Raw genomic sequence first — 26,641 nt, 5'->3', positions numbered from 1 at the left:
GATCTTGCAGGTCTCTTCCAACCTGGTTTGGTTTATTCTAATAAAGGTTTATTCTAAAAGTGCTTCAGAAATCCATTACCCCTGTGGATGAGCTGGGAGCTTCCATATTCCCCCATTCTGGAGGACTCTGCTCCAGCATTAAACGTAGCACGTACTCAGGGTGCTCAATAAGCTGCTCTTAAACCCACAGATGAAGAGAAACTACATTTGAATGAAGCCATGGTGAAACCTGCCTGTGCATTCTCATGGCATTTTCCTACAGGGAGGGACAACATACAGCTGCCTTGGAGGGTGTTGCAAGGGCAGTTGGTTTTTTTTCTTGCACAACATGACAAGGTGACCCTCAAGGGTGCCTTCCAACCTGATGAATTCAATGATTCTATGATTACTTAAGGTTCAAGACCTTGGTCTGCTCTATAATGTAAACATGTGAAATCATAGAATCATTAAAGCAGGAAAAATCCTCTAAGAGCATCAAGTCCAACTGTCAACCCAATACCACCATGCCCACTAAACCCTATCCCCAAGTGCCACATCTACATATTGTTGGACCACCTCCAGAGATGGTGACTCCACCACTTCCCTGGACAGCCTGTTCCGATGCTTTTTCGGCATTCCTGTCTTGCGGCATGATGTTACAGCACAAGATAAAGAGGGGCTTTGTCTCTGTAGAGCTTGTGATGTAACAAAATCCTTGCACTGAATCTGAAAACTACTAAGAGTGATGGCAGTTTGTCCTCTGGCTCTGAGCCATGCCTTTTGGCACCTTCCTTGTGAAGGGCTATGCAAGTGTTGGCTGCAAACACAGAAAAATCATTACAACATAGCATCTTCACACATGTGTGGAGCCTTAGATCTTCTGGTGGATTCCAGCTGGTGGGTTGAGAGTTCATGCATCAATGCATAGGTAGTACCAAAAGCTTATGTTCAGGTGCATGGACTCTTTTTTATATCACAGAATGTTGGAAGGGAACTTGAAAGATCATCTGGTCCAACCTGCCCTGCCAGAGCAAGGATCACCTATACCAGATCACACAGGAATGCATCCAGGTGGGTCTTGAATAACTTCAGAGAGGGAGACTCCACAACACCCCTGGGCAGCCTGTTCAATTTGGTATGTACAGCAGCAGAGAAGGGAAGGTGTGTGTGTGTTACAACAGAACACTGCATCATGACTGTAGAGGCATGAGTTGGAACACTTAACGTCTCCCATTGAAGAAGCAATTGATTTTTATTCCCTTGAATACAAATCTTCTCTTTTTTTTTTTTTTTTGTCTGGTGAGGGACTTTTAGGATGTCAGGCAGTGATAGGACTAGGGGGAATGGAGCAAAACTGGAAATGGGTAGATTTGGATTGGATGTTAGGAAGAGGTTTTTCACCATGAGGGTGGTGAGACACTGGAACAGGTTGCCCAGGGAGGTGGTAGAAGTCTCATCCTTGGCAATTTTTAAGGCCAGGCTGGATGTGGCTGTGAGCAACCAGATCTAGGGTGAGGTGTCCCTGCCCATGGCAGTGGGTTTGGAACTAGGTCATCCTTGAGGTCCCTTCCAACCTTGACAATTCTATGATTCTATGATTTTGTATCTTCCTGAAGATGTTCTCCTCTCCTACTGTGTGCATATTTGGGGTTTATTTTTAATGAAGGTTGTGGATTTTGTAATTTATTGTGCCAGAATAATTTCTGCTTACCAGAGGTAAGGCAGGGACTGGGCATTCTGGGCTGTCACATCCAGCTGTTTAAAAGACAAGAGTCTTGGAAGCTGTAGGAAGAGTTTAATCTCTTCCAAAAGGGAATAGTTGTAAAATGTCAGAAGGATCAGAATGACTTATGTCATGCTCAGCTTGGAAGGGTCTTTGTGATAATCATTATTGTTTCCATCCTGTACCAACAGCAAGGTTGGTCTGTCAGGTGGAGCTGGTGTAGATGGTCTGGCTTGAATTTTCTGTTTGAATTTGACAAGCAGCAGTAATTAGCATTTTCCTAATATATTTAGCAGGCAAACCGTGAGCAACTAACTCTGAAAAGGACTGTGGTGAAATGTTTTCAGCTGGTGTCAGTACTGATTGAAATGCTTTTTTGTAGGTGTCCCTGGATTATATTTGCCTTAATCCTGGTCTCTCTCTGAGTCAAAAGATGGCTCAAATAAGGAAAACAGCAGTGTGTGCCACTAGAAATAGGTGAGCAGTTTGGAAAGTGAAAATATTTGAGTTCTGGTGTGTGCTTTGTGGCAAGCAAATCATTTAATTCCACAGGTGCTTCCTGACTTAGAAAAGACAGATTGAATAATCAATATACTGCCCAGGTGTAAGTGTGTTCATTGAGTGAACCTGTGTGAAATCAGAGATGGAAGTGATGTGGAAATGACTGTGTTATTAAGGCTGTGGCTAGAACTGCCCTTTTTGATGATCAGCTCCTTTATCCAAAGAGAAGGTTTAAACTGGGAAGATTGAAGAGAACTTGAATTTATATCCCCAGGAGCAACTTCAAAGACATGCTATTAAATTCTGGTGAGGGACTTTTTTAGGATGTTGGGTAGTGATAGGCCTAGGGGGAGTGGAGCAAAACTGGAAGTGAGTAGATTCAGCTTCGATGTTAGGAGAAAGTTCTTCACTGTGAGGGTGGGTGGGGAACAGGTTGCCCAGGGAGGTGATAGAAGCCCCATCCCTGGAAGTTTTTTAAGCAAGGCTGGATGGGGCTCTGAGCAAACTGATCTAGTGTGAGCCCATGGCAGGGGCCTTGGAACTAGATGACCTTTGAGGTCCCTTCCAACCCTGACAATTCTGTGATTCTGGGCAGGCAGCAGTGCTTGTGTGCAACCCTGTTTGATGAATGTTAGGGCATTACATTCTGCAGTTACTCCAGGGATTGTTTTGCAGAGGTAATGTTCAGCTTCCACAGAGCTGAACTAATTTAAAAAAAAGAGGGGGGGAAGAAAGAGTTTTGCTGCCTCCAAGTTATTACAGACATTAGATCCAGGTAGGGGGTTTGCTGCTGACACAAAATCACTGTCTCAGAACTCAGGCAAAGACCCCCTCCCAACCAGGATGAAATAATGGTCCCTCCAGACTCAGTGGCAGATTTCAAAACTGATATGGGTGGAGGTAAGCTTTCACCTTGTGGCTGTTGGAGAAGTACTTGGAAATTCCTACAGGGGAATGTAGGACGGAGCAGTGCTTGTAAAGAGGAAGCGAAACTGTGTGAAAGCAATGCCTGCCTTTCCTCTGTGCAGAAAGTCTGTTACCCGTGGAGTGAATTTTCTTGCTGTTCCCTCTCTTATGCTGCAGGACCTACCTTCTTCCAGATAATATGATTCTGCTTGCCAATATCATGCTGCTTCAGCTCTGGGAGACATCACACAGACACAGTACAACATGAACCAAGTTTTCAGTCAGTTTACAGACCTGAAACCCCTCTCCAGTGGAGAGGCAGATGTGGACAGTAGTCATGGTGAGATGCCTGCACCAGGTTTCCTTTTCTTAGTCATCATCTGTGGACTCAGGGAATCCCAGCATGGTGGGGGTTGGAAGGGACCTTTTGAGACCTTGTAGTCCAACCCCCACGCTAAAGCAAAATCACCCAGAACAGGTTGTCCAGGATCACAATGTCCAAGCAGCTTTGGAATCTCTCTGGAGAAGATGACTTCACAATCCCTCTGGGTAGCCTCCTCCAGGGCTCTGGCACCCTCAAAGTGAAGAGATTCACAGGTAGTCTATGAGGTCTGTGGAATATGCATGAAGAGGAACACTGAGCTCCCACAGCTGCTCCATCATGTTCCAAGCATGCCCCTGAAATGGGTTGTCAGACATGTTATGGCCCAAAGCCAGAGGACACAGTCTCAGGCTGCACCAGGGGAGGTTCAGGCTAGAGGTCAGGAGGAAGTTTTACACAGAGAGAGTGATTGCCCACTGGATTGGGCTGCCCGGGGAGGTGGTGGAGTCGCCATCGCTGGAGGTGTTCAGGAGGAGACTTGACAGGGTGCTTGGTTGCATGGTGTAGTTGATTAGGTGGTGTTGGATGATAGGTTGGACGCGATGATCTTGAAGGTCTCTTCCAACCTGGTCTGGTCTGGTCTGGTCTTTTCTATTCTTCAAACATCAAAGCTGAATAAAGGAGGGGTGGGTTATGTCATCATCACCCCTTTTGAGACTGAATTATAAAGGACTCCTGTGTAATTTTTAAATTCAGGATTTCCTTTATCTGTGGGAGCAGGAAACTGTTTAAACAATCCCCTAAACAGGACATGCATGTTACTCGATGTGTCCATGATTTAGCAGTGGTAGCATGCCATCAAGTAACTGAAGTGTAAAGGAACAATTTTTATGCTGCTCTGAATATTTGCAGTTTGAGGAGGAAAATGTTGTTTTGAGAGCTGAGCGATAGCCTCACGTACCCTGGCTCTGAGAGAGGAAATAAGCTCTTGACAAAGCTACATTCACAGAGCATGGGCATACTGAGCCCCTGTGGCCTGTCCTCCTAGGATAGCTTTTTTTGTTCAAAAGCAACAACTGACACCCCTAGGGAAATGGGCATTTTAAATGGGAGGGCATGGTTTAGTTTTGGTTTTTCAGATGGTAGCTTTTACTTGTCAGTGATTGTGGAAGAGGGATAGGCTGAGACTTTGTGGCTATATTGTTGGGGAAGTACTGGTGGCAGCCCCATGTCTTGCAGGTTGCCATGTAAAGGTTTTCTTCTGTGATAAGCAGGAGTAATGCAAATGAAGCTCAGGTGAGTTGGGGGAATCAAAGAGGCTTACTCAAGGACCCTTGGTGTCTCGTGCTTGAATGTACAACCTCTTGTTCTGAATGCAGCCGCCACTCATGGGCCCTGTAGTGATGAATTGCACACTGAGTAGTTTGAGTAGTTTTCTTGGCCAGCTGCAGTTCTTCTGGCATGACATCTTGTCAAGACCTTGAATTTGTCCCATTATAACTGTTAGACCTGCTTTCTCCAATGGAAATTCCCATGGAGAGCTAAGCAGCACTGTGGCTCTGCTGGGAACCCTATGATGCTGGATACAGTTATTTCTTCACACTTGCTAGGCCAAGCTGTCCTTTAAGTTGTGAAGCAGGATGTCCAAAACCAGAACCTCCCCTGCTGTATGGGTGCTGCCAGCTTGAATTCACTCCAGATATGCCTTAATATACTCCAAGGTTCATTAGTATTAATTGCAGCACATTTATTACCCTGCAAGAGCTATTCTAAAGCTGCTGCACTGTGCAGGCCAAGGGGCTTGAGAATTTTCCCTTTGCTTTAGTTTATTTAAAAGAGTAGCTCCTCTCTGGAAACTCACTCTGTACAGGTGACATGGTACATTCCAAAGCTGTGTCCTCACTTGCCAGTTGAACTCAAGTATACTGTGCAGACAGGTTGCCTACAACCTTTGCAGCAGTCTAGGTCAGATCAGGTTCATGCTGTAATTCCCCCCCCCCCCCTTTTCTTTTTCCTTTCTCATTTTCAGCTGGTTTGGCCTTTTCAGAAGCAAGAGATTCAGCCAGCTCTTGCTGATCTGTGCCCTCAGTATAGTAGGGGGTAGCGGTTGGCACTGGTGAGCAAATGCCCATGTTGCAGCTGACCTTGTGAGGCATGGACAAGGTGCTTCAAGGGGCAGTGGCACTCAGCTTGTGCTCCCAGAAGCATCCCTTGAGCCAGTATTGTGTAGAAAGCTGAAATGGATGTTGAGTTCTAGCTATGTTCAGCAGAGTTCTTGCAGCTGGCTTGCTTTCTTGGCTCTAAGTCATTGTTCATACAGTTTCTTCCTGTGAGGACCTCTGAGTATCTTTCCAGTAACAACAGCCTGTATTGCTGTGTCCTCTCCTAGTGCTGACAGCACAGGGAGTTAATTTACAGGAGATCCTTGGTACCTTGCACCATTAGCTGCTTTGGCTTGTGTCCCATCACAGGCAGCAGGTGGGACAACATCAGGGGCTGGCTGGAGCCTGTGTTTCTGTACACTTCACACAGCACAAGCTTTATTTTTTGGCTGTTTATCTTTAGGAATGGTACTACCATTTGTGCAGATCTCTTTAGGCCATCAGGCAGATGTCTGTATGGCTGGGACCACAAAGGGATGGGATAAAAAAGGATGTCAGAGTGAAAATGGAGAGATATTCTTAAAGGCTAAGCTCTGGTTTTCTTGCTGAAAGAAAGGGGCAGTTTTCTGGTTTGTGGTACTGGGTTATTACCTGGAGTGGTGCTCCTGGGTGCTGCTTCTCACTTGGTCCTTCGGGCTCAGCTCAGTGAGCTCCCATTGTAGTGAGCTCACTGAAAAGCAGAAGACCCAGGTCAATGCCTTTTGCAAAGGTGTCTTGTCCCCTCAGCAGTGTCATTCACACCACTGCAGCTCCCAGTAAAACTGACAAACGTCCTATTCATTTTCATGGGAATATGGTTTAGACCCAGGCAGTTGAAGTCATCGTTCAAGACTCATACAGCAGAACTCCACTTACCTGGACAGGTTGTGTGGTCATTCTGAGGAAGGCTGTGGTCATGTATGTGGTTTTGTAATTTATTTTTTTTCCCCCTAATCCAGCAAAAAATCCTAGTGAATTAGTGCTGAAGGAGGCTGGAGCATCACCCTGAGGAGGTTATAGAGGTGATGGTGGTCAGCTCAGCAAAGTCAGGCTGCAGTAGTCTGTGAGCAAAACCCTTTGCTTGTGTCAGTAGGAGTTTCTGGTTTAAATCTAGAGGAAGGGGTTTGCTTATGGGAATGAAACAGCCTTTGGAGATGTCTGGTTTTGATGGAGTGGGCTGCTCTTTCAGCCATCAAACACTGTAGTGCTGTAGAACTCTGCATGCTGGCTTAGATGTTCTTCAAACTCTTTTCAGAAGGGTTATTGTGCACTGTTAATTCTGCAGGATGTTTCTGCAGCGGGAGGACAGCAGATTTTGATTCAGCCTTCATGACAAAGCAGCATGTTAGCTCATGACTTGGAACTGCTCTGGCATTTCCATAGAAATATCAGGATCCAAATAGCACACAACTGAAGTGAAAAGCCACAGAAGAGCAGATTCAGCCAACTTATTTTCCTGAACATATTTGGAAGGCAGAGGGAAGGGATGTGTGAGGCTTTTAAATGTGAAGCAATATGGAAAGAACCTTGAACTTTCAATCAAATAAACATGTAGTTTAATTTCTGCCTCCTCCATAGATGTCCATTGTAACCTTCTTAACGTTTTTTGTTGTATCTGTTTGCATCTTCACAAATCTACAACATCTTAATTTTGATGAAACAAAAGCCTATTCATGCTTGTGCTGTTCATGTGGTTTAATTGGTTTACAAAATACAAATGTTCTTTGAAAGAAGTATCAAGAGGCTGGTAGCCACCCATCATATGTGGTTCTTCCACTCACAAAAGACAGAGGAGCAGAACTAGACATAAATGGGCTTGCTTCAACTTGGTTTTGTCTTTGCTTCTGTTGTGGCTGAGCTCTCGCTGTTGCTCAGTGAATACAGCAGGAAAATATTCTTGGGGTCATAGCTAATTGCACAAATGAAAGCAGATTTCCATGTGCAAAGTTTAAACAGAGGACTGAAAATACTTTTGAGATACTCCACTTGCCTGTTGCAGGTAATATCAGCATGATCCTCAAGAGGGCCAAAGTCATTGTGCTCTTGGAACTTCTGGGCAGACTGTTATTGGTGGTGGGGGCAATAGTGATGAATACTGGTATCAGCTGGGACTGGAATGAGGTTCCAGGTGGTTTTGGTATCGATGTGATGTGTAAGAGAGAGGATGCAGCTGGGAAAAGGTATTGTGCTTTTTGCATTCCAAACTGATTACATCTCACTCCATCTGAATTGAATTACAGCTAAGGCTTGGTTACAGTGAAGTTCTGACATTTCCTACAGAACCATCTGTGAGTAGTGATTTGTTAACCTGGACCAGGGGTTTTCACCCCTGGGTCTCAGTGAAGGCCCAGTGGAGCAGGTGACAGAGGTGAGGGGTGGGCAGACATCCCTGTCCTCTGTGGTCATTGGGGAGGTCCTGCATGGCTTGAACAAGAGGCAAGATCTCTGCTGGGTAACCACTGGAATAGCAAAAACTTTGCAGGATTAAGCTTCTGGTCAATAGGCCTGATGGAAAGTGAGTGTGAAATCTGGACAGGCAAATAATTCTGTGCCTAGGGTTGGGTTTCTCTTTTGGGAAATCAGTATTTTGGAGCACCTGAAAATCATCACTGCAGACATCTGCAGATGTGTTGCTGGTGGAGGAACCAGGAGCACATCTGTTCTTACCACTCAGAACACAGTTCTTGGCCATCCCCAGGTCATCCTGGCAGGTGGTGGCCCTGTGAGCAGGAGCTGAGCCTCTGTATCTGTCCCCAGGTATCGTGTCAGGATGCTTGGTGTCCTCTGGAAGCAGGGAAGGTATTCCCTTCACTGCTTCTGCCCTGGTTATCTGGCATGGTTTTCTACAACATCTCCTCTGTAGCTGCAGGTTTGGGAGGAACAGCCCTCGGTGTCTTTCTGTCACAGCTCTTCCCTGGCCAGAAGAAGAGAATGTTATTTCTCTTAGTCTCTGCTCTCAGCTGAACTTTCACTTCTTGGGGTACTGGGGGAAAGGAGGAAAGAGATGAAGCCCATCAGGCTTTCCATGTCAGGAGGGGAAACATGGGAAGTTGTTAGTCAAGGCTCTAGAGCTGCTAGAGTGGTTTGAGCAGAGACTGAAGGGCACAGGCAGGGACATGACTGGCAAAGAATCAAATCATGATCAGCAACAGGTTGCAAATGCAGGAGAGTACTGAGGACGTATAGCCTCTGAAGGATACAGAGATCATAAAAGGGAAACATTGGTTATTTGCAGCAATAATCTGAACCCATATTGTGTTGCCTCAATAGGAAGGCACTTCCCTGTCAGAGGAAAGCTTTATGTACAGCCTAGTGTGGTGGTAATAAGGAAACAGAGAACTGTATTTACGCTGTCACTTGTTGCTCTGTATCTCCATGAATTCTGAGACTGCTTTAAAGAAAATATTAACTCTCCTGAACTGCAGATTAATTACTCCATCTAATGAATAATTAAAGTCTTGAGCTTACCCAAAGTACAGTTTGTGTACTTTGCTAACAGGAAAAGAAGAGGTCAGCTGCTTCTTGTAGTTCGGAGTTTTTCAGAGCAAAAGCCTTAGCTTTGCTAAGGTGAACTAAATCAGGGACACGTGGCACTGGATTTAACGCCCTGCTGAGCAGGCAACTATTTACCATCTAGTGCTTTTGTTGTACTAGAGATTCATTAGCTGAACCTCATTTGAGGTGCTTATCTCTTGGCTTTCACAGGAGGGGAAGAAAAGGGGAGCAACAATGATTTTTAAAACTTTTCCTTTTGTTTTTATTTGCCATGTAATGTGGTTTACCTCTCTCTTTATACAAAGCAGAAGTCAGCTTGGAATACTTGATCAGTGTAGATTGTAGAAGTATTTTACCACAATAGAGGCAGAAACAAAAGGGCCAGCTAGGGGGACAAAAGCTCAGATTCAGCTCAAGTATTGTGACTACTGAGGAAGAACCAATAACAAGTCTAGGACTTTGTTTTAGCCATGAAGGCTTTGATGACCTGAGCTCTTTTTTTTTTTTTTTGGGGGGGGGGATAAAAATTCCCTTCTAAGAGAGGTAATGAGTATAATTAGTAATTCATGCAATCAAATAATTCTGTCTCTGGACAACTTCTGTGCCATCTCTTCTGCAGAATGAGAAACCAGAGCCTACTGTGTGGTTGGAGGCAGCTGCTGCACAAGTTCATCCTGCCAAGGACAGAGATGGCTGGCTCTGGGATGTTTTGAGTTTTGAGCATTGATCTGGAAGGGTGAATTTTGCTTCTGGCAAGCTGGTAACCACCCTGGATTCATTATTAACTCGATGAGCACTGTATTTTGAAGTGGAGGGGGGACTTTGGTGGTTGGGGTGGGCTCATGAAGAGCTGTGTCTTTCTGCCACTTCTCTGAATGCAACGAGTATTGCTCTGCAGAGTGGGGAGGAGCAGGCTTTGCACATCTGACTTGCATTTGAGCCCTGCCAATGAGAAATGGTTACAAACCCTGTCACTGCACAGTTGATAGCCCCTTGCAGAGACAGCTTTTGGGTGTCTTCTAAAGCCCTTTTCCAGTGCAGAGAGATTTGCAGGAACATAGGATATTTTTGTTCCCTGAAGGTTTTCTTCCACCTGCTTCAGGTAAATTTCTCTGATGTTGTACAGTTGCTATGGAAATCAATGACATCACCGTCTGGGGAACATGGCTTTGTAGGAGAAGTCAGTGAACAGGAGCAAATGGGTTGTCAGACAGCTGTGTGTCTTACTCACATGGGAAAAAAAGAGGTGGATGGATAATGAGGAGGTGATAAGTAATGATTATTTTTCCTAGGAAGTATGTGTTTTCTGAGAAAAACCTTCCTTTAGACTTCATAAAGAGCTATCTGTAATCACCTTGAAGATGTGCAGGCAATTCAAGTCAGGGAGCTGGTGATTTCCCACTGGTTGCATCGTGGGTTCCAGTTAGTGCCATTTAATTTTCTGGCTTTGGTACCAACTGGACAGCAGAATACTATAAAAGGAGCTAGGAGAGATGCAGTCAGCTGACTCCACAAGGTAACTGAAACTCTTGCAAGCACATCACCTCCATCTCTCAGCTTGCCTCCTGTTCCCTTTCTTGCTGTTCTCCCTTCTGCCTTCAGAAAAAGACATGCCCAGAGGCCATCTGCTTGCAGAAAGACAGATGCCACCACTGTTTCTCCCCCTCTCCCCCCAGTGTCTTATCTGGAGAGTTCAGGACAGACTCCATACTGTGGAGTAATTAAGGGTGGATGCTGGAAGCGTATGAGAGGGGTGAAATCTGTACCATGGTTATCATGTAGGTAGCGTCAGTGCAACACTCTTCAGGAAGAACACAGCCAAATGAAGGTCCTAATGTAGAGCATGTGGCCTAAATAGCTTTTCTGACACAGTTCATGCATTGAGGAAATTAAAGCAACTGCTTTAACTGCCAGGAAAAAACACCACAACTCCCCTCCCCCCCGACAAACAAACCAACCAACCCAACCAAAACCCCAGCCTTTAGAGTAAGTGCTAACTTCTGTTGTAAAATAAAACGTCACACTGTGTAAAAGCCTAGATAAATGAAAATCTATTTCATGTGCCCTATGCATGAAAAGAGCTATGATTATCAGGAGGAAAGGTGCAGGTGACAAAAGATTTCATTGTAATGGCATTGACTTTTACTAGCCACCATGTGGTGGACAGTCCTCAAGGGGTGAGCAGTAAATTCTCTCCTTCACAGGGAGGTTGAGCAAGGAGGCTGTGCTGTTTGGTGGATTTCCCGTTACTCCTGAGGAATCAGCCAGCTTGTGTTGGGACTGAAGAGCATTTGAATCCTTGGGTAATTTCTGAATGGATCAGCCATGCAAGGACAGCACTTTAAGAGGTAGTGTATACCCCTGGTGTGTGTACCCATCTGTGCAGCAATGTGCTGTGTTCCAGTATCTGCTTAAGCCAAAAGATAAGCCTGGACTGGAACAGGGGTAGAGAGGGAGCCCAGCTCTGACAGCAGTATAGCTGAGCTGTCAGTGTAGGGCTTGCATCTGGTGAGAGGCCTTGAGCACAAGCCCTATGAGGAGAGGCTGAGGGAGCTGGGATTGTTTAGCCTGGAGAAGAGGAGGCTCAGGGGTGACCTTATTGCCCTCTACAACTACCTGAAAGGTGGTTGTAGCCAGGAAGGGGTTGGTCTCTTCTCCCAGGCAACCAGCACCAGAACAAGGGGACACAGTCTCAAGCTGCGCCAGGGGAAGTTTAGGCTTGAGGTGAGGAGAAAGTTGTTCACCGAGAGAGTCATTCGCCATTGGAATGGGCTGCCTAGGGAGGTGGTGGAGTCACCATCCCTGGAGGTATTCAAGAGGAGATTGGATGTGGCACTTGGTGCCATAGTCTAGTCATGAGGTCTGTGGTGACAGGTTGGACTTGATGATCCTCGAGGTCTCTTCCAACCTTAGTGATACTGTGGCTGGAGGAGTTCAGCCCTGCCTGAAGTGTGGTTCACCTGTGCTGGTGATTTATCACCTACAAGTCATACAAATACAGAGGGAGCAGTAGGAGCATTCCCTAGGAGTATGCATGACAGCAGCCTGAGCTGGCAGCAGGAAGGAGGTGTTGTGTATGCAGTTTTCAGCTAAGACATTTGAAAAGCTGCTGGTGTCATGTTGCACGAAGTCGTGGATCTGCACAAGACACAACGGCACGAGGGTTTGGTGTAAAACCTGGGTTGTGTCTCTTGCTCGCTCTGACTCTCTTCTCTAGACTCACCTTGTTTTCTTCAGTGTCTTTCTCTTTAAGCCAGTAATGCTTAAACCATTGTGAGATGACCAAAGTAGCAAGAGGAACCTGTGGGGACACGACACGTAGTCATTGGCAGAGGTCAAGTCCTGCCTGCTTTGCACAAATCGTTCTGCTGAAAGCAGTAAAGCTATTTGTGTGACCAAGGCAAGAGAGGCTTGGCTCGCTTGGGAGAGAGCTTTTAACAGCAGATGCTCACTTAAGGAGCAATGATCCTTCTGTCGACAAATGTCCTTAGTAATAAAGAAGAGAACAAAACCAGAGGAAAGGTCTGGAGGAGCAGAATAGCCTCTGAAGTGTGTGTTTTCCATGAAATATCTATAATGTATGGGTGGTTGTTTTTTCTGTAGCATCCAGATGAGGAGCACTCATGCAAATATGATCAGTGAGCTCAGAGAAACCACCTAAATAAATAAAACATGCACAGTTTTGCTTATTAAATACTAGCTGGTTTTCAGCTTTGCTCCAGCACGTCAGGGAGTTTGAGTGTGCTCCTCCACATGAGAGGAGGGAAAAGAACATGGGAATAGCCTACCTGAGAAGGTACAGGCCTAGCTAATGATGGCAGGAGGTACAGGCTGCTTGCCATCATGGAAATGACAGATACATATCGTGGAGTCTATAGAATCATAGGACTGTTGGGGTTGGAAGAGGCTTTTGAAATCATCGTCTGCTTGCCTAGAGCTCACAATTCCACCACTACTGCTAAGTTGCTGCCTCTAAACCACATCCCTCATCACCACAATCATAGATCTTTTAAATAGCTCCAGGGGTGGTGACTCCACCACTTTCCTGAGCAACCTGTTTCAATGCCTGATAACCCTTTGTGTGAAGAAAGTTTTCCTAATATCCAACTTGAACCTACAACTTGAGACCATTTCCTTTTGTCCTGTCACTTTCTGCATGTGAGAAGAGACCAACCTCCACCTCACTCCACCACGTCTCAGGGAGCTGTAGAGCGCAATGCTGTGTACCCCGAGCCCCATCTTCTGAAGGCCAAGCAACCCCAGTTTCCTCAGCTGTTCCTCATAGGACTTGTGTTCAAGGCCCTTCACCATCTTAGTTGCTCTTCTTTGGACACCCCCCAGCACCAAAATGTGCTTCTTGTAGTGGGGGGCCCAAACCCAAATCTAGTATTTGAGGTGTGGCCTCATCAGTGCTAAGTACAGAGGGATAACCTTCAAAGTCTTACCTGTAGGTAAGAGCAAAGAGTTTTTGTGCTGCAGCTCTTCAGATTTGATTGTCTACTCCTGGCTATTTTGGAGCATGGAAGAGAGACTAGAAGCTTTTTGGAACAAGAAAGGAGTCTTGTTGCTTACATAATGCAAAAGATGGGTCTGAAATATGCTGTTATTTACCATGTTCACTCCTCTGCCTGTGTAAAACCAACAGAAAGGCATCTGTCACCTGTTCTAGCTGCCTTTAAAATTGTAGACCACAGATGACCATTAAAGGCATCAGACAAAAACATCTGTGAGCATATATAGCAGTAGCTAGTGCACTGCAGCACCCCTGGGAGGAGTCACAATCGACTCAGAATAGTTGAGCAGGCAGCTCTCAGAGAGCTGGGTGAGTTCTCCAGAGAGGAGGTCAGTCCCCAGCCCTGAGCTGGATCAGCTCTGCTTGTGGAAACAGCCCCGACCAAGTGCCTGGTGAGCTAGCAGATAGACCTGGCACAGCTATTGCAGTGACCATGGGTCCATGTCCTTCATTGAGGTCTCTTTCAACCTGATTGATTCTCTGTGATAATGCATGGGGATTTCTCTGTAGGATGTGCGTGTCCACACACCCAGAGAGGAAAGCTGCCTTGTGCAGCCAGCAAGCTCTCTGATGTGACAGGAAGAGGAAATGATGCGTGGAAATGATGTTAATTAAATGTCACATTTTGGGAAAGATCAGATGCCAGGCCATTGAGTTAAAAGGCTGGTGCTATGTAAAGCAGAAAGCACGAGGCTCACCATGATTTCTAGCAACATTATGTTTTCTATTTGTTTTTATTCAGGTAGCTTCTGGAACCCCCAGTCAGCCTGCAGCCTGCAGTATGCTAAGGCTGTTTGGGAAGTATTTCAAAGCTTGCTGTCTGTGGTGGGTTAAGGTAAACCAAGAGTTAGTTGGTATAACCACAAAGAAAAATCTTCCAGAGGCTAGAGAGTGCCAGGAGGTTCATCACAGGATATTGTAATCTGTTACTCTTTTCCATTTCCCTGTGTTTCTCTGTTTAAGGGAGGGCACAGTCAAAGCGCTCTCTCTGCTCTCTGGTCGGGACCCACGTGCTCTTATCTTATGGTTTGTGGGGGAGAGGTTTTCTCCTGGCCTTGGCTGGCAGTGAATTTCCAGCTACACCACTGGGCTTGTCTAAGGCCCGAGTCTAGTGGTGGGGGTGTGCAGTTTGGCTGTTCCTGGGTCTGCCGAGGCTGAGTGGAGTGGAGGTTGGGAAGGTTTTGACCTGGTAGGCCCAGGTGTATTCCTTTTACCTGAATGCCTTTTGTATATATATTTGTAAACAGAATTTCCATTTAAACTTGCAATCCAGTGTGGAGCATTTTTTGTTTTGCCCCTGGGGAAAGGGGCGAAATATATTTTCCGTCCTTTTGCCCTGGGCACCTCATGGCTCAAAACTAGGGCTCTATCCTTTATTTAACGAGTGTGGGCTTAATCTCTCTTCCACATTCCTATGTGAGAAGCCACAACTGCCTGTTCCTGTGTGCACAGGGCTGTATATCCACTCATAGACTGATATGCCTACGGAAGAGGATAATGTACCAGGACACAAGGAGCTGTGCCTGTGAGGTAGCAGTTATACAAATTACCCCTTGAAGATGGTTTTGTCTGCTATGTGTTTAAGTCAACACAAGATGGAGATGGGCATTTGTTGTAGGCCACTCAATGCCAGAAGAAAACAAACTCAATGGCACTTTCAGAGTGACGATTAACATGCAAGGGGAGGTGCACGGTGTGATTATACACAATGACACGGAAGCAGCAGAGGTGCTCAGAGCTTATTCCTCTTGGGCACTTGAACTGAAGGTCAGGTTGTCCCACTTTGTGTGGTGGGATGCATGGAGAGGGGAGGTGGTCCTGCGTGGGAGCAGAGGTGGCCAGGCAGTGTCTGCTCAGCTCTTCTGAAGCAGTTAACAACTGTCAGAGCTCAGCAAGCTGGCTGCAGCACTCTCTTAAACAATAATGTTGATTTGTAACAAAATTTGGCAAACTGGGGAAATTCTGAAGGCCTGAGGGACTTCTCCCACCTTTCCAGTGTTTAAAAAGGGCCCGAAATCATAAGCCCAGTTAGTAGGCCAGGTTGATTTGGTGTTACCTTCAGGCTGGCAGGGGACAGTTTGTTTGGGACTCTGTATTAATATAATTCTCCCAAGTATTAAAGGCTAAAAATATAATTCCTACTTAGTGTGGTTTAACCACTGGTAGATTTGACAACTTGATTTTTCTTTTGATGGGGTTAGTGCATTCGTGATGAAAACCCCAGGGATTATATAACGTGCTTGGATTTCTCTAAATCACATGAACTAGTAATGTGTGTCTTTATGATTAAAAGCCAAAGCCAGAAAACTCACACTGTATTGAGTCAACCTGCTGAGTGGATTTAGAACCTGATGTTTTTGAAATTAATTTAACATGTCCATGTAAACAATGAAACTCATTCCTGGCTTCTCATACCCAGTGGTTATAGTTTAGGACTCTGTGGGTAGAGTTTGTCTATGGAACTGGAAGTAAGTAATGGTGTCAGATCACAAACTGATGGAAGTCACTTCTGGCTGGATACAAGGAAATAAGCCTTGCTTACAGGAGTAAGGGAAGAAATTCTGTAATTGTCATACATTAATATTCACCAACCAGGTTTTAGGTCTAGCTCAAGCTGTTACAAAAACTGTTCCAAGCAATCCAGTGAAGGAAGGCAGAAGAACAGACAGGGATAGAGGTGCTGAGGTAGAAAGGGCATCCTGTCTGTACCCCCATGGGAATGCAGTGGCTTAGAGAATTGTGCAAGCCAATCCTAATATGCAAGTGATCCCATTTTACCACATTTGCAACTGAATTGCAAAGACCACAGCAGCACAGGCAGCCTGGTCCCACAGCATACCAAAGCGGATGGTTGGCAATGGTGCAGGAGTGGTTGATGAGGTCAAGGTTGCTTCACCATGGCTCCAAAGGCATGCTGGCTATCAAGCCGTGAGGAAGTGTGAAAAGCATTTTTTTGCTGAAAAGGCTCAGCTTCCATGGCTTGAGACGCTTCTCTTTGTGCACAGGCTCTGGGGAAGACATTTGTAAACCAGTTTATCATTTCAGTGGCCATTTCTGAGGCCCTGCTGGCAGTACTCACCTTCTTGGAAGGGCAGCATCTTTTTGTGCCAGCTTTAATTAAATACTTCCCCTATGTTTTCTCTTACTACTTACAAAAGGGAATTTTAGCTTGCTCCCCTGGTGGTACTGGAGGGGCCCAGTGTGGACTAGACAGGACTGGTCTCAGCTACAGGATGGCTTCTAAACAGCTACAGATGAGAGTTTGTCTACAGGAAAGAGATACAGAGCTCTGCAAACCATGAGTATCACCAACTACATAGGTTAGAAAGACATATCTTTGCTTATAATAAAGTTAAGGTACCTCAAAGGAAACAGTCAAGTGGCAGTTTCATTACCAGAGAGCATACCTTTTTTTCATACAAGAAAACCATGATCTAAAGCTTGATGGGGAGCTATTGAACACAAAAATGCCATTGCTGGCCCAAGGAGTCTCACAGTCATAGGTATCTAGATGTTGTCCAGAGAACCTGTACTGAGACAGCGTTTCAGGCCACCACCTGATGATGCTCCTGTAGTCTCCTGTGTTAGCAGCTGTCAAAAAAAGCATAAATCAGAATGCACCGGACTGGAAAGGACCTTTTAAAGCTCATCTAGTCCAACTTGGCTGCAGTAAGCAGGGACATGCCCAAGTAGATCAGGTTGCTCAGAGCCCCATCAAACTGACTTTGAATATCTCTAGGGATGGGGCCTCTACCACCTTGCTGGCCAACCTGTTGCCATGTTCCACTGCCTTCATGGTAAAGCATTTCTTTCTAATGTTCATGTAAATCTACCCTGCTCTAGTTTCAAACTGTTGCCTGTTGCCCTTGTAAGCAGTCCCTACCCAGCTTTCCTTAGGCGCCCCTTAGGGCTTAGAAGTGACATGGAAAATGAAATGTACCCTGAGGCACAGGCATCCTGCCCTCAGGAAAAAAGAAGCATCCTTCTCTGTTGTGAGGTCTGCCACTGACTTCAGTGAGAACATCATGGTGACTCGTGACTGAAAAGCAAACTGGGTGCTGCACAGTTATTGGGTCTCAAAGGGGATGCATGTAAACAAAACACCTTCTGGCTTTTGCCTTATTAGCTGAGTGAATACAAATTATTTGGAGGTGGCCTGAAAAAAAAAGCATTTAGATGAGCATTTAGATCATTGGAGGAAGGAAGCAGAATGCATGACACCAGACAGACTTGGTGTGGAGGTTCTGTTTTTAATACCAACTCTTTTTTTTAATGTTCTGTCAGCATGCTATTGGAGAGGAATCTTTTCTCCCCTGTTGTGGAGCTGTATTCGCTTTTCAGCAGAAGGCACAAGGGCCTGACAGTGCACAGATAAAATCACACTGAGCTGTGCTTCCTGGAATGTGGCACATCAAACAGGGCTTTGTTGGGTGGTTAAAGGGCCTGCTTGGTCCAGATGCCTTTTTGACAGAAGGCATTGTTTTCAGAGGCCCTGGGAATTATACTCCTAAAATGCACTCAGTGGTTACATTTAGGAGGCTCCATTCAGGGGTGGGATGGGTGTTGTCTGGGGACCTGTGAAGGCCAGACACAAAAGCAGCACCATAATCCTCATGTTGAATCTCATCTGGGGTACTGCATGTCTCTTGGTGCAGCACATTCATTGCTGTCCTTGTGCTGCTGGAGGAAGGGAGCTTGAGCTTTGCCTGGTGGGTTGGCCAGTGGCTTACGCATGGTGAATTGTGGTGATACCCATCCAGAGAAGAGGCTGTGGTGGGTTAAGGTAGAGGCTGTTGTCCCCCTGAACAGGGCAAGCTGATGTGCAAGGCACCAGACTGGACTATAGTCTTCTCTTCTTGAGCAGTGCTCCAGATGTGGTGCCTTAGAAAACACAGCAGACCTGTGGCTAAAGCAGCACTGCAGGCCCCAGAGCTTCTCTGGAGCTGGCTGTGTGCTTTGTTGGATGGGTTTTGGTAGAGCAGAACAGCAGGCCCAGTTCCCAGGGAAGAGAGAGAAGGAAAGAGATAAGTCTTGTATTTAATTCAGGCCAGCCTCTCTCTAGATGCATCATCTTTTCCATATAAATAATCTCTGTAGTCCTCAACTGAGAAGGAAAGTGGTTGGTCAGGAGCTGAAGATGAGTGTTGGATGCACGTGGTGTTGGTCATGGTGCTCTCCAGCCTGACCTGCAGTTCTGGCTGGCTGTTTTGCGTCATGGCAGGAAGGAATCTCCTGGAGAGAGGATGACTGGTACTGCATGAAAATCAGGTCCCTCCAAGGTGTGACAGGGAAGGGGTTTTAAAATAAAACCCCAAACCTGCTCATTGCTTTTGAAGTTAAGGAGCTTAATCAGTTTGTATTAATTTGGCCCCACTTCTTAAGCATGTGCATAAATATATTGTTAGGAGATGCCTTCAAGCTAAAGCCAGGCACAAAGTTTTGTAGTGCTAATTCCTGAATGGCAGCATGGAAGGGCTGTCTTCTCATCAGGGTGCACCTGAATTCTGGTTTTACAGAGGAGTCTCCTTCCTTTTATGCTGGTGTCCTTAATTTCTTCAGGTGATGGGGGAAAAAAGCCCTTCTGACACTACAGTCTGGATCTGAGATCAAGCTCAATGTGTGTCTCCTTTTGGCATAGGTTAAGTCTTGGAGCTGCCTACAGCTTGCAGAGTGGCCTCAAGATACTAAGCACTGTTACAGTACTTGGCTTCTCATGATACGAATACAGAGTTCTCCTGCCTGGTTCTTCATGGCCCTGGTCTTTAACAGCACCACTGTGAAACTTCATGGTGTCCTCACTGTGCTTTTCTCTGTCTGTTTTGAGGTGGGAAGTAAAGGGCTATGTACCAAGATGTGAAGTTTTAAACTTTACCAAACAGGCGTTGGGGAGTCTACAGAAATCTTGAACGAAAGCAGTGACAGGGTCTATTTGACACTGAAGCTCTGCTGGGCCAACCAGATTAAGAGGTGGGTTAATAATCTGCTTTCTTGAGGAAAGGTTAGGGGTTGCCCTGCTTGGAAAGTGGCTCCATGGAGAAAGACCCCGGAGTCCTAATGGACAGCAAGTTCTCCATGGGACGGCCATGTGTCCCTGTGGCCAAGAGAGCCAATGGTGTCCTGGGGTGCATCAAGAGAAGTGTGTCCGGAGATCTAGGGAGGTGGTTCTTCCCCTCTGCTCTGCCCTGGTTAGACCATACCTGGAATATTGTGTCCAGTTTTGGGCTCCTCAGCTCAAGAGAGACAGAGACCTGCTAGAGAGTATCCAACGGAGGGTCACAAGGATGATTAGGGGATTTGATCATCTCCTCTATGAAGAGAGACTGAGATCCCTGGGGCTGTTTAGTCTTGAGAAGAGAAGACTGAGAGGGGATCTGATCAATGTCTATAAAGATCTGAGGGGTGGGCGTCAAGTGGAGTGGGCCACTCTCTTTTTGGTGGTGCACAGTAATAAGACAAGATACAAGTAGTTCAAGCTGGAACATAGAAAATTTCACCTCAGCATGAGGAGAAACTTCTTTACAGTGAGGGTGACAGCACTGGAACAGGCTGCCCAGAGAGGCTGTGGAATCTCCTTTTCTGGACACATTCAACACCTGTCTGGATGCATTCCTGTGTGGACTACCCTAAGTGATCCTGCTTTGGCAGGGGGGTTGTACTTGATGATCTCTGAAGGTCCCTTCCAACCTTTAATGTACTATGATACCTTACCTGCACAGCTTGTGCTTTGCCCAGGGTTTTAGTTTCAGTGCTGTACTTGGATTTAAAGCTGCTTCACATTGAGTGTGTAATTTTAGATCTCCTCAGCTGGTTGTTGTGCTCTTGTGGCTAATCGAAGCGGAATGAATCATCTCTTATCTCTTTTAGCAGTGCTTTCTCTTAGCTAATGAGATCTTGGGGTAGATAATTCTTGAATTAGTTAGCAGTGTTTACAAACCACAGACCTGGGCTGGAGACTTGAGAAGATAATTAGAGGGAGAGGGCAAAAAAAAACCCCACACAATGCCCTAAAAGACAGATAGAACAGCTTGGTGTATTCTGCAGCACATTCATGAAATGGTCTGGAAAAGTTTTGGTGCTGCACAGCAAAGCATTCAACAGGTAAGGAGGGTCTGTGTAACCTGGATTCACCATCTCTGGATGATGATGGAGTTACACTTTTTCTTCAGTAGGAGTCTTGCTTTTTCTTCTTCCTACCTTATGTTGATTCCTGCTGCTGAATACTTGTCTGTCAGCTGTGCTACTAACGATGGTACAAGCAGTAATGTGATGATTTGGGGTACACAAGTTCATGCCGTTCTGGGTCAGCTCATTTGTCTAGAAGCTAATTAAACTTCTCAGCACTGTGACATGACGTGCTTCACTTGAAAAAGCTCTCTTGAAGGGGTCACCACAGGCTCACTGTCATCTCTGAGTGGGGTGTGAACATCTGGAGCAGCACAAGACACCAACCTGTGTGCAAAACCTCGCAGGGTTGTGGGGAGGAGTAGACCACAGTCTGGTTTGCTTTGCTGGAGGAACTTCAATTGTGTAAGGAGACGGTGACGCCTTTTGCTGCACACAAGCAGCTTCTTTAATTAGAAGTCGAATCTATTAGCATAGGGATGCCAGAAGAAAACAAAGTTATTTTTAAGTCTCCTTTTCATTCAGAAATTATATTTGAAATACTAATGGTGGTGCATTTGCCTTGTGCTGCTGGATCATGAGGAACATTTGCACATGTTTAAGTGCTATCCTATTTTGACACGTGACAAGTTCAGCTCAAATTCTGTTGACATGTTTTTACAGCTTGTTACTACAGACATTGCAGCCTGGATAAATGCTTGGCTTTGGCAAAGCACAGGCACTGAGGACAGGAAGTGTCTCTTCAGAGCCAAACAGGTTCACTTGTCACTGATGCAAGATGCCAGTGGTCTGCAGTTGGAGTTGTAGCAGAGAACCTTTGATCTGTGCCCCACAGTGTTTGTTCTGGGAGCGACTTAAAGGCCTCGTGTTGAGTTTTAGCCTGGAAGAAGACTTACAAAGGCATAATGATGATTTGAAGATGGTTTTGTGCTTTGCTGGTACTGGACTGAGTGCAGAAATCACTGTGCACTAAAGCAAGAAAAGTCCCTGTGGACTTAAGCATGCTTTCCTGAAATTATGCCGGGGAGGTTCAGGTTGGAAATTAGGAAAAACTTTGTTCTTGCAAGAGTGGTCAGTCATTGGAACAGGCTGCCCAGGGAGGTGCTGGAGTGACTCCCTGAAGGCATACAACAAACATGTGGATGTGGCATTCTGGATCATGGTTTAATGGTCATAATGGTGTTAGGTTGATGGCTGGACTTGATGATCTTAAGAGGTCTTTTCCAGCAACTCTGTGATTCACAGAAACAATTCTCTGCTTCTGTGATGTCACCATTGTTACCCCTGATGCTGAGAGCAGGCACCGGGGAAGTCCCACACTGGACTCAGTGGTAGATGGGCACTGGATTCAGGAGCTGGATTTTAGACCTGGGTTTGGAACACATACATGAGGATTGAAGGCAGAAGGGACAGTGTCCTCCTTGGACACCAGCCACTGAAGAAAAGGCTTGACTCTGGTGATAGCACAGCCTGATCCTGAAGATGATATCCATGGGATGCAATCCCTTGTTAGTCAGTTTAGGATCACCTGTCCTATCCAATCCTCTCTGCAGCTGCCACCTCTGACTTACTGCCCTCCAAGGTAGGGCATAAGATGTGGTAGTGCCCTTGGTGTGCACAGGAGCAAGTCTCAGCTAGAGCCTTTCTGTGGCCCAGCCCATGGCAGTGACTTTCCCCATCAGCTTCTCCCTGCTAGCAGCAGCCCCTGGCTGTGCAAACCTGTCTTGAACTGCAGAAAGTGCCAGCACTGAGCAGAGACAGAGCTGAGAAGTCACAGCACTGAGCAGAATCAGTTCTGGTCCAGCTCAAACTGGGACAATACTTGTGTAAACACCTGGGAACTGTGGAAAGGCAGCTGTTATCTGGCATGGCTTCTCCCTGGTGGGTGCCCTGCTGCAAAAGGAGGCAGCACCACTTCCCTGAGGAGCAGTGGGAAAAGAAAACAAAACTGTCTCTAGGGTTTGCTTGTCCTGAGCAGCTTTGTGAACCCATACAAACAGTTCCTTCTTTGTCCTAGCTGCCAGCGGCCTGGGTGTGCTGGGTGCTCTCTTGTTGGGTTGCAAGAACAACCAAGAATATTCTTTAAGTACATGAAGTCTGGAGCCCCTATTACAAGAGGGATGTGGAGGTGCTGGAGCATGTCCAGAGAAGGGCCACAAGGATGATCAGAGGGCTGGAGCACCTCTCCTATGAGGGCAGACTGAAGGAGTTGGGGCTGTTCAGTCTGCAGAAGAGAAGGCTCCGAGGTGACCTAATTGTGGCCTTCCAGTATCTGAAGGGGGCCTACAGGAAGGCTGGGGAAGGACTTCTCAGGCTCTCAGGTAGTGACAGGACTAGGGGGAATGGAATGAAGCTGGAGGTGGGGAGATTCAGGCTAGATGTGAGGAGGAGGTTCTTCCCCATGAGAGTGGTGAAACCCTGGAATGGGTTGTCCAGGGAGGTGGTCGAGGCCCCGTCCCTGGGGGTGTTTAAGAGCAGGCTGGATGAGGCTCTGTCCAGCCTGATCTGGTGTGGGGTGTCCCTGCCCATGGCAGGGGGGTTGGAACTAGCTGATCCTTGTGGTCCCTTCCAACCCTGAATGATACTATGATACTATGAAAGTAAATCCTGAGGACCATCGGTGCATGCTAAGGGGAGAGCAGGGCTTCTGGGAAGGACACTTAGGAAGCTGTGGCTTTGTGTAGGGCTTTGCTGAGGTTCTGGAGCCAAGCTCTGTTTATAATAACCTGCAATGTGAAGAGCTCAGGTTGGGATGGATGGGGAAGCGTTTATTACCAGGATGCTTTGTCAGTGATTAATGGGACTTGGCTACGTGTGCTGCTTGCCAGCGTCACCGCACCTTCGTGCCTGTCACCCTGGGGATCATCTTTAATTGCTCTGCAGTCGTTTGGGCTCACAACACCACAGACCAGGTCAGAGCAGCAGGTCTGCTGGCCCACTCCTTGGGCAGCTTTTTAATCAGCAACATGTTCACTGTGACAAAGCAGCAGACATTTTTCAGGTTGGGTTTGTCTTTTTTCTGTGCCCTTGTGGTGGTCTTAGGCTGTACCTTGAAAATTTTCCACAGAAAGTGGCAGAATGTAAATAAATCACCCATGGATGTAAAAAGAAAAATAAGGATATGTGGTGGATTGAGAGACCAATTCTCCCACCATGAGCAAAAGAAAAGACTCAGACAAATGGATTGCAAAGATGGTGGAAAATTTAAATGGAAAAACAATGAAAGTCTTACAGAGAACCACAAGCACCATGACAAAAGAGAGATCCCAAAGCATCCCACCCCCACCTGGGGGTACATCCAAAACCCCCAGGGCTCTTTCTCCCCCCTAGCCAGGCCCAAGAGGGGCTGCAAGGCGGCTTACCCCATTATCAGGTAGTGGTGAGGGAAGAAAAAGGGAGCACAGGGCCTCTCACTGATGTCTTATAGGGGAACAGGGCATTATGGGATGAAATACCTGGTTTCCTGTGCCCATCCACTGGGCTGGACCCTCTGGGGCATCACAGGTGTGGTTTGTGCAGCAACATCTAGCCTGACCCACCACAGGATAAGGTCTAAATAATCCCATTGGACAGATATCTAGCAAAGTTTGTTTGCACAAGCTAACTTTCTCTCTTTTCTGGCTTCCTCGCTCTGGCAGATGCTAACTTGTGCTTCTGCTGGCTTCGTTGACCTTGAATGCATTCTTCTTGTGGTTAAGTACTAACAGCAACTCTTGACTCTTTCTCATGTCCAGTGTACAGAGGGAGGGAAGGTAGCAGGGAGGAGGAAGCTATTAGTAGCCCTCTGGTTTGTCCAGGGGGGTTCTTGTGCTGTTTAGAAATTGTAAATACCTGTAAATATTCTGTACATATTCATTGCATTTCATATTTTAGATTGTAGTTTTCCTTGTAAATACAGCTTCATTTGCTTTCCAACTGAGCTGGTCTGGCAGTTTTATGTTGGGGGGAATTTTCAACCCACCGCAGTTCTAAAAAGGTGGGGGTTTTGGAGGTACATCCTTTGGACTGTTGTTCATTGCTGTTGTCTTGAGTGAAATGAAGTTTGGAGATCAGCTTCATCACCCTGAAGGACACTTGGCTTATTTGTTACCCTGAAGCTTGCCTGGATTTTTAGCCTGGTGTCAGCCCTGGTGTAAATGAAAGGATCTGCACCTAGGTGCAAGCAGAAAGTGCCAAGGAATCTTGTGGGGGCCTGAAAGCTTGGCTGGTATGCTGGACAGGCACAGATGCACCATGCTGCATGTAGGACCTTCCTACCCTGGCTTCTGGGAGTGGCTACCAGCTGGCTGGGAGGTTTGGGTTGGAGCAGCTGTGAGCCTGGTGGGAGCAGCCATCAGCAGAAGCTGCAGAAATGTCGTCTGTCAGAAATTTGTTTCCCTGGGGAATAGGAATTCCCTGTGAGTGATGATGGGATGGTCCCACATTTCCATATCCCTGACTGGTTGTGGGGGCTTTCTTGAGTTTTATTCTTGCCAGATGTGACTGCAAAGTGCAGATGAAGCCTGGTTTTGCTATCACCCCGTGATGAACTTCTCCAGGTCAAGAAAGAATTGCTCTTTTCTCTGGGTTTCTCACTTTGGTTACCAGAAGCAGCAGCAGCGTGTGGAGGACCAGTCAGACTTCACACTCCCACTCTAAACAAAACCAACATTTTTGCAGGCATATATCTGTGGGAATATTTGTATTTGTGCTATGAAGAAGCATTTTACCTCCTTGTCTGCTTCCCCCAGCAGAGCTGTCTGCAGCTCTGCCAGCCTACCATCCCTGGGGAGCAGGAGGGTGGCTGGAAACCAGATTGGTCACTGCTGGTTGTTCTTGATGTCTGCCAGACCAAGTCCCTTTGCAAGTTTGGGGCTGTGTGGTTTCCATGGCTTTCAAAACTTTGTGGTTCTTCCAGACTACAGAAAATGTGCAGAATGAGGAAAACCAGTGGAGGAAAAAAGTTTTTCTCCTGGCAAGTTTGATGATGATACAAAGCTGGGAGAGAAGAAGCTGAGAGTACTGTTGGACAGCAAGCTCACCATGAGCCAGCAATATGCTTGTGCCCAGTAAGGCCCCAGTGGTATTCTGGAGTGCATTGGGTGTGGCCAGAGACTGAGGGAGATTGTCCTTCCCCTCTACTCTGCCCTGGTGAGGCCACATCTGGAGTACTGGGTCCTATTCTGGGCTCCTCAGTTCAAGAGAGACAGGGAACTATTGGACAGAGTCCAGTGGAGACAACAAAGGTGCTGAGGGCCCTGGAGCATCTCTGTGAGGAGGAAAGGCTGAGAGACCTGCATCTTTTTGAGCCTGCAGAAGAGCAGCCTGAGGCTGAATTTTAACAATGCTCATCAGTATCTAAAGGATGGGGGTCAAGAGGCTGGGGCAGACTCTTTTCAGTGGTGTCCAGTGACAGGACAAGGGGCAGAAGGCACAAACTGGAATCCAGGAAGTTTAAGAAGCCCTGCCTGCCATGCTACCTTGCAAGGTAGTTCATCAGTTGTGCTTGTGTTGAGAGAGCACAAAGAGTTGGAAAAGATAAGCACCCACAATTGTTAGCACACCTCAGCTCCGTCCAGGAGACCAAGATGATCAGCATTGCATTCTTCTTGCCATGCAGCAGAGTCTTGTCCGGGTGCTGGAGGTGGACACTTGGTGCTGTAGTTCTTTAGGGGCAGCTTCTTTCAAGCTCACCCTCTGTCTGTGTTATTTGCCTGCAAGCTACATTTTGCATTCTCTTTATTCACCAAGTATAATGACAGGGTTTAAACAGCTTATCAGATAATTAGCTCTGAATGCATAATTTAACTCCAGTGCTTTGGGAAAGTGCTTTGCCCTTGCTTGATTTAATAGGTGAAAGGTGATGCATTCAACTCAGCGTGGTGAAAGAAATGTCATTATCTTAGTTCAGGTTCATACAAATGTTCCTCAGAGCTTGCCCTGCTGTCACTTGCCAGTTT

The 26,641-nt window shown here is 46.4% G+C and overlaps 1 protein-coding gene across 2 annotated transcripts in view; it reads left to right on the top strand.

Annotated features, from left to right (window-relative positions):
* PLCL1 (phospholipase C like 1 (inactive)) overlaps positions 1 to 26,641 on the top strand; it is a 202,400-nt gene that overhangs the window by 95,036 nt on the left and 80,723 nt on the right. The window lies entirely within an intron of this gene.

Source organism: Melanerpes formicivorus, unplaced genomic scaffold (genome assembly GCF_026170545.1).
Source record: "Melanerpes formicivorus ecotype bairdi unplaced genomic scaffold, bMelFor1.0.p_v2 SCAF_5, whole genome shotgun sequence".
Lineage (NCBI taxonomy): Eukaryota > Metazoa > Chordata > Aves > Piciformes > Picidae > Melanerpes > Melanerpes formicivorus.
Note: the sequence above shows the minus strand (reverse complement) of the source record. Positions and strands in the feature narration are given on the sequence as shown.